The sequence below is a fragment of the Myotis davidii genome, unplaced genomic scaffold (assembly GCF_000327345.1).
Source record: "Myotis davidii unplaced genomic scaffold, ASM32734v1 scaffold328, whole genome shotgun sequence".
Classification (NCBI taxonomy): domain Eukaryota; kingdom Metazoa; phylum Chordata; class Mammalia; order Chiroptera; family Vespertilionidae; genus Myotis; species Myotis davidii.
This window is the reverse complement of record NW_006300373.1, coordinates 2,735,549-2,743,539: the sequence shown is the minus strand read 5'-3', so window position 1 is coordinate 2,743,539 and position 7,991 is coordinate 2,735,549. Positions and strand designations below refer to the sequence as shown.

The 7,991-nt window shown below is 57.3% G+C and overlaps 1 long non-coding RNA gene across 1 annotated transcript in view; it reads left to right on the top strand.

Moving 5' to 3' along the window:
* LOC107185171 overlaps positions 1–5,499 on the top strand; it is a 20,344-nt gene extending 14,845 nt beyond the window's left edge. The window contains exon 3 of the long non-coding RNA XR_001516088.1: positions 5,471–5,499. This is a non-coding gene — a long non-coding RNA (uncharacterized LOC107185171). The remainder of the gene's footprint in view (positions 1–5,470) is intronic.
* The last annotated feature ends 2,492 nt before the right edge of the window (positions 5,500–7,991 follow it).

Here is a 7,991-nt window from a genome sequence, read left to right as displayed (position 1 = left end):
GGGGCGCGCGAGCCACATGCGGCTCTTTGGCCCCTTGAGCGTGGCTCTTCCACAAAATACCACGTGCGGGCGCACACGTACAGCGCGATTGAAACTTCGTGGTCCATGCGCAGAAGTCGGTATTTTGTGAAAGAGCCACACTCAAGGGGCCAAAGAGCCGCATGCAGCTCGCAAGCCGCACTTTGCTAACCACTGTGGCCTAGGAGACAGGAAATCAGGGCCTCGACTCCTTTCACCGGCACAGCCCCTCTGCTCGCCTGGGTCACATGCAGAACCGTGGTTTAGCCAGAGGCACAGCGAGCAGGGCCCAGGTCCGAGCACCCCAGGGTGGTGGCTCCCGGGCCCCGGCCGCATCCCCTGGCTCTGGGAGGCCCTGCCTTTCTCCCAGGAAACAGCTCGGTTAAAACATGCGAGCGTGTTTAACGGCGGGAGCGCGGGCCACTTGTTTATCTTCCTTCAACACGGCCGGGGTGGCGCTCGTTTGTTATCTGGGGTGTGAAATGGAGGCTGACAACAATTAATACCTCCTCCCTGGCCACAGCGGCTCTGACGGGAAGCTGTGTGCTTCCGAGCAGGCCGCAAGGAGGAGGCGGCCGGCCGTCACTCAGGATCCGATCTGGGGCGGGAGGGGGAGTGACAGCAGCAGCTGACGGCCCCTCCCGGGCCCCGGAGACGCCCCGTGATAAAGCGCCCTGCTTTGTGGGGTAATCAACTCGCTCTCCATGCATTACCTCCTAATGAGCGCCGTGTTTAAACAAGTGTATAGAACACATCTGTCCGGCCTGGGGACTCGCGGCTGTGTGACCAATTTCAGCATCTGAGAGTTAAATTAATGGTAAAGGGTTTAATTGTGAGTAAACAATGCCGCATTAAGGAGCAGCAAACACAGCAGTGGGGACCCGCCGGCCGGTGCTGGCATCACAGATGCGGCCGCCTCCCTCTGACCGTTAATAGCGCCCCCCGCCCGGACTCGCCGACAGTGCCTGGAAGCCCATTTGTCATCTAAATGGTCCATCCCCTTCTCCAGCATCATTTTGGCCCGCGGTCCATTCCGGGGCCGGCAGGGTCTGTGTGTGGTGGAGGGTGGGCAGAGGAGGCCTGCACGGCTCCTGGGGCCGGGCCAGCTTCCAGGCCGCTGTGCAGAGTGGGGCGGGAGGGGGGCAGACACCCCTTTTATCCAGGCAACCCGTGTCCGCCTCAGACTCCAGGCTTCCATGGCCACGATTCCAAACCTGGTTTTAAAACACCCTGGGGTGTCTCCTGTGAACAAAGGATGCCTCGAAAGCAAATTAAGTTCCCTTTAATTAAAGATCATAACATACGCCGCAGAACATTCCGTCACGGCCGGGGAAGGAAGAGGCTGTCACATGAAATAAATAAGGCTGCACAGCTCAGAACGTGACGCGCTGCCCGGCAGGGCTCTGCAGTCCACGGCGCCACCCTGGAAACGGAGCGGGGCCGTCGTGTGTGCCGCGGAGTGGACGGGTCTCCCCACCGGGCACGGGGAGAGTAAACCCTTGGCCTGGGGAAGAACCAGGCCCAGGTCCTCGCTGCCTCCCCTTCCCATCACGGCCAGGGGCACAGGCATCTCAGGGACCCAGGCCCTGGGCGGAGAGTCTGGGAGGATCCCCATCCACGGGCCTGCGCTCTGCACGTTTAGCCGTCCGCACCTGGGAAGGCCTGCGCAGGTAACTCACCAGTGAGAACGCTCCTCCTGTGTGTCCCCACCCCCTGCGACCTGGGCGGACGAGTGTGCCACGAAGCCCAGCCCCTCCTGGTGGACACTAGGCTGGGGCGGGCTGGGGTCAAAGCCTCCGCTCGGAACCCAGGAGCCCCCGGCCTACGCTCGGGGCTTGTTTCTCAAGCACCTGCCGGAAAGGGGTGTAAAAAATGGCCAAGATCACGTATCAAAGGCACCGGGCTTCCATCTCTCTCCCTTTCAACACAGAAGCGTGTGGTTGCAAAGACAAAATAGACTCCTGGTTGCACACCAAGCCTCCAGAGTTCGAGTCAGATCCCGGCTCGGCCACGATCACCTCTCTCAGCCTTGATTTACCCACCTGTGAAATGGGGGTAACAACCGGGTTGCTGAGAGGACTGAACCCATTAGTACACCTCCCATCAGCCTGTGGCACAGAGTAAACGCTCAATAAACGTTAAAGCTATCGTGAGGGGTGCGAGGCGGGTGCACCTTGCAACGACACCTGACCGAGCCCACAGGTGGAACAGCTCGAGGGGAGGTGGGTGATACTGGGTGAGGCTCACCCGTGGCACCAGGCTGCTGAAAGAGCCAGTGTGTGTGTGTGTGTGCGGAGTTCTCTGTACTGCTCCGCCCAGGCCTCTCGACAGCCAAGGACACAGGGCAGCCCCAGACCCCCGGCGCCCGCTCTCCCGCTATGCCACGTGACCGTGGGTGCGTGGCCATCCCCGCCTGGCCCGGCAGTTCTTCCCCCTGCTCAGAACTCCGTGCTCGGTCCACAGGAGTACATAAGTACATTCGTGGCCCAGAAAACCGGGCCCGCGTCCACAGCGGCCCACTAGCCTCAGTGAAGGGCAGAGCTGTATTCCCAGGAAGGCGCTCCCACAGGCAGGCTCGCTGTCCATGCTGAGCACAGGAGAGCTCGCATTTTATCTCCTGACACCTCTCTTGCCAGTGATTTTCTTCTTTTTAAGCCCTTACTGGTTTTCCATATTTGAGCTGGGCAACCCTACGTGCCTCTCAGAGACTCCGGGGTTTCTAGACTCTAGTGGTGACAGATTCGCTGGAAGAGGGCGCGCGGGGACCTGCCCGGAGTGGCTTTGGGAGCCACACAGGGCTGGGGGCGGGGGGGCATTGCAGCTGAAGCCTCTTCCTCCCTCCTCCCCTCCCTCTCTGGGTCGCCCTTTGGGTACCAATCTACAGAGGCTCTGGTTTCTCCAAAAGAGGCACAGAAGTCACGACCTCACTTTGGCACAGACATAGGGGGGGTGGCAGGAGCCAAAGCGAGGGACTCAGCCAGGGCTCCTCGCTTTCCAATGGCCCCAGGAGAGCTCCTGCCCTTCACACCCACAGCTCTCGCCTCTCAAACAACAAGCAACACAGGAACATCAGGCACTTCCTACTTTCTTGTACCTCCAGCACCCAGTAGGAGGTACTGTACAGCCCGACTAATCTAGAAAGTCCACAGGATTGCCACTTTGGAAAGCAGGAGGCTGATGAGAAGACAGAGGGGGAGAGAGAGAGAGAGAGAGAGAGAGAGAGGCAGAGTACCAGAAACAATGCTCACTCTGTGGCTTCACTGTATCCCTGAAGCCAGGGATCCAAGACCCCGAGTGAGGCTCAGACAGAAAGAAGACCGTCCCCACCTGAGACGCTCCCAAGACCACATTTCTTTCTTTAAAAAAAATAATTTTTTTATTCATTTCAGAGAGGAAGGGAGAGGGAGAGAGAGATAGAAACATCCGTGATGAGAATCATTGATCAGCTGCCTTCTGCACGGCCCCCACTGGGGATCGTGCCACAACCTGGGCATGTGCCCCGACCAGGAATCGAACCCTGACCTCCTGGCTCATAGGTCGACGCTCAATCGCTGAGCCCTGCTGGCCGGGCCCAAGAAGACATTCCTAACCCATGGTGGGGTCAGGGACACATTCGGGAATCTGACGGAAGCTATAAACCAAGAACGTACACGGAAACCCAGTTTTGCACACAGTCCAGGGGGCTTATGGGCCATCCACGGACCTTCCGTGACTGACCCTGGGCCGGGAGGTCAGAGGAGGCTCATCCGTGGGGCCCTGTCTCCATGCCGACAGTACCTGTCTCCAGGATTGACAAGGGATGCCTGCCTGCTCCCCACACCTGCCCATCCACAAGCAGGCCCTTGGGACTCCCTGTGAAGGCCGGCAGAGAAGGAGGGGGATGAGGGTGCTGTGTGCCAGCTCCTCCCTCCACAGCGGCCTGCGGGACCTCCTGGGAGAGAACATCTTCCCTGTTGGGCAAGGGTGTTAAGGAGAGCAATTAGAGGGTCCCAGTCGGACCTCACACATTCGATCCTTCCAGACTATGGGGGCCCTGCCACTCTGCCCCCTGGGGCTGGCAGGGAGCTGGAGCTGGGGCGGCAACAAAAGGTGTTAATGGCCTGATGAGGGGCCCATGCTGATAGATGACCCATTAGGGCGCTGTCTCTTGTGCGGATGGCAAATAGGTTTGATCAATGAGATTTTAATGCAAAGCAAGGCCTGGGGGAGAGAGGCAGCCACCGGGAGAGGGAAGACCCTTTGTTACAAATGTGTCTGAAAAAAGCACTTAATTGAGGTCATAATAATATTAGCAGCTCTCATCATCCATAATTCAGCCCTATTTATTACGGCCGATAGCGGCCCTGTCAGGTGGGGAACGCAGGGGGCTTTTGTTGGAGTTGGACGACATGGGGGTGGTCCCCCCCTCTCTCCTCTCTCTCTCTCACCCACTGCAGTGGCTGGGCCACAGAACATCAAGGTCTCTCTAATTCACAACATGCTGTCTAGCTATATGCTCGCTGTGGAGAAATGGGGAAAGAAGAGAGATGTTTACCATGCAGTCCAATGGCACCCTCTCCCATCCTTCCCCACTCAAGAACTAATGCTTTTATAGGAAACTGTGAACGGTGTTGCTAAAGCAATCTGCCGGGGGACAGAAACACTGTCTCCCCCTGCGGGTTTCGCACCCTAAAAAAATGACACCCACCCTGCCATTCGCACGCCTCCCGTCACCTGTGGTTTGTTATCTCGGAGAGCAGAGAGGAGAAGGCGCCCGGGAGCGCGCGCTAAACGCATGTATAATTGTGCGATTAGAGACGCGGGCGCCGGTGTGAGGACTGGAAATGTATTCGTCTCATAAAACCGCCTCATTAGTCTCCGCGTCTTAAAGGACACACTTGTCCATAATGAGGCGCTCGCAGGAAGCGGCGTGGGGGCAAGAGGGAAGGAGGCGGCAGGCGGGCGCGGCTGCCATCTCGTTTCGCAGGAAGGGGAAGGAAAACACTTAATAAAGATAATTGGGCTGGCCGGGCCGGCTCCCATCTGGAATCTCCGCGCAGACAGACCCCGGGGCAGACGATCGGTCATTAACGGGGAAAATAGCCCATTTGGAAGGGATCCGTTTGTTTTATAAATGACGCCCCACTTGAGCACAGCTTAACCGCAATCATCATAAAAGTCCCTCCGACACCCAGCAGCCTGGGGACGGTGCTGAACTATCGATCCACTTTCTGCGGGGAAGGGCCGGTCGGGGTCTCCACTCAGCCTGCAGGAAACAGCGTTTGAAGGTGTTTGTGTTTTGTTGTGTGTGTGTGTGTGTGTGTGTGTGTGTGCATGTGCGCGCGCGCGCGCGTGTGTGTGTGTGTGTGTGTGTGTGTGTGTGTGTGTGTGTGTGTGTTTAAAGTCTAAATAGACTCTAAACTGCCCTTTGGTGATCAGGAGCTATTAGTGGCCTTGGCTAGGAACTGTGGAGCCGTGGGGTCAGCAGAGGCGGCCCAGGCTGAGGATGAAAGGGGGAGGGAGAGGTCAGCTCTGAGCCCAGCAGCCTCCATAGGTCAGTGGGGCCAACCTGGCTTGCCAGGCAGCCCGGGAACGAGGACTCAGAAGAATTAATTCTCCCAGCCCCAGGCCCAGGCCCAGCCTTGCCATTATGCACCCCCGAGACACACACACACACACGCACGCACACACGTGCACACACTCACACAGCAGCATCAGAACAGTCACTGGTCAGGCGGGACTGGAACTGATAGACCGAGGCGGGGAGGACAAGCCCTGGGGCAGACGAGGGGTGCGATCACTAGAACTAGAAAGAGGGGTTCCGTGGCAACGCTCCTCCCACCCACCCCTGTCCAGAAGGGCTGCCCAGCGGCTCAGGAGGGCCTGCGGAGACAAAGGGATACGGAGCGGTAGGCAGGGAGCACACGTGCCTGTCTCTTAAGGAGCCCAGGCCACAGCCGGGGCCTCCACCAGGTGACTCCCCACCCAGGGGACAGCTAGGGCTGTCCCAACTGGGGGCGCGACACTGTGGACATCTCGTGCGTGGAGGCCAGGGATGACCCCAACATCCTAGAGCGAGCAGGACAGCACCACCCTCCGGCCCCATCCCCCCACGACAAAGCTATATCCACCCCACAAGTCCACAGGGCCACGACCCAGAGCCCTGTCTGCTCCCATCACACTCCCTGAGGGAAACCCCGACTCTTCAGTCCCCTCTGCACCCCCAGAATGCCAGCCCCTGCCCTCACTCCCTCCCTCTCCTCCCCTTCAGTTTCCCTGGTTTGCATGTTCCAGAAAAGAGCGGCTTCCTTAGAGTTTCAAGGATCCATGCTCTACTCGTCATGTCCTTGAGGTGTGGGACAGGCAAGAGGGTGAGATTCCTGGGGCGGTATGGGGGTGTTGGGGGGGGGCTGGACCTGGGTGTCCTCCATGGCCCCACAAAGTCACCCACTGTGATGGCACCATCTGTGACATGGATATGATGACTGTGCTGCCTCCTAGGTCAGTGACGGCGAACCTATGACACTCATTTTTTTGGTTGATTTTTCTTTGTTAAATGGCATTTAAATATATAAGATAAATATCAAAAATATAAATCTTTGTTTTGCTATGGTTGCAAATATCAAAAAATTTCTATATGTGACACGGCACCAAAGTTAAGTTAGGGTTTTTCAAAATGCTGACCCGCCGAGCTCAAAAGGTTCGCCGTCACTGTCCTAGGTTGTGCAGAGGAAATGAGAACATGTTGAGCCCAGCACCAGGCATACACTAAGCGCTCGAAAGGAATTGAGGAGAGAGAGAGGGAGGGAGAGATGGGGGAGGAGAGAGAGATAAAGATGGGTTTGGAGACAGAGATATCGAAGGGGGAGGAAGGTGGGAGGGACAGGGAGAGAGAGAGAATTGGACTCCACCTGGCGTCAGGCACCATGCAGGGCCACCCTGGCTGCCACTCCAAACTCCCATGGGGTGACCATCCCCGCTCAAGGGGTGGCTGCCATATTCTAGGCATCTATACTAATAAAAGCCTAGGTGACCTTCACGCCCTCATGTCATCACAAGACGGCCACCCCCATGTCATCACAAGATGGCTGGCAGGGGAGCAGTTAGGTGTCAATCAGGCAGGCAGGGGAATGGTTAGGGGTGATCAGGCTGGCAGGCAGAAGCAGTTGGGGGCAATCAGGCAGGCAGGCAGGCAAGCGGTTAGGAGCCAGCAGTCCCGGATTGTGAGAGGGATGTCCAAGTGCTGGTTTAGGCCCCAGTGGCAGTCGGACATCCCCCTGAGGGATCCCGGATTGGAGAGGGTTCAGGCTGGACTGAGGGACACCCCACCACAGTGCACGAATTTCATGCACTGGGCCTCTAGTAAAACAATAAATGCATGAAGCTCTTGAGCATTACCATCTCATCATCTGCAAGGCCTCCCCGTGTGTCTAAGCGAAGCCTTCCTCCCCTTCCCCCTCGCCTCTCTACCTGGATTCTAGAAAGAGGGGGCATGCGAGGCAGGGCCTGACCGAATTTCTCCCCCGCCCCACCCGCACACTCCCCAGCTTCCTCCCGGCAGGGTCTGAGGGCGCTGATTGCTCCCAGCAAAGCCCTTATCGCTTTCCATGTGAATTTCAAATCGCACTGATCCAGCCCCTTCTTAGCTAAAGTCAGCTTTATCAACCACAAGAGAGGTGGGATTTGGGAGAGATCTGAGCAAATTCACATTGTTTGGATAAACTCATTCAGGGAGCTCAACAAATCAAAGCCGAAATGGATATGTATCCCCGAAGAGACTGAGAACTGCTGGGAAGGAGGGGGGGAAAGTTACCATTAACATTTTCATTTCTTTAAAAAAAAAAAAAAAGCATGGTGTTCCCTTTTTAATGAGTGTGTTCACAACCTCTTCTTGAACCATCACCAGGGCTCCTGGGGACCCCGTGAAGTGATAGAAGCTTGGAGGCTGTTGGCAAGGGAAGGGAGGTGTCCTGGGAAAATTACAGGCCCTGCCC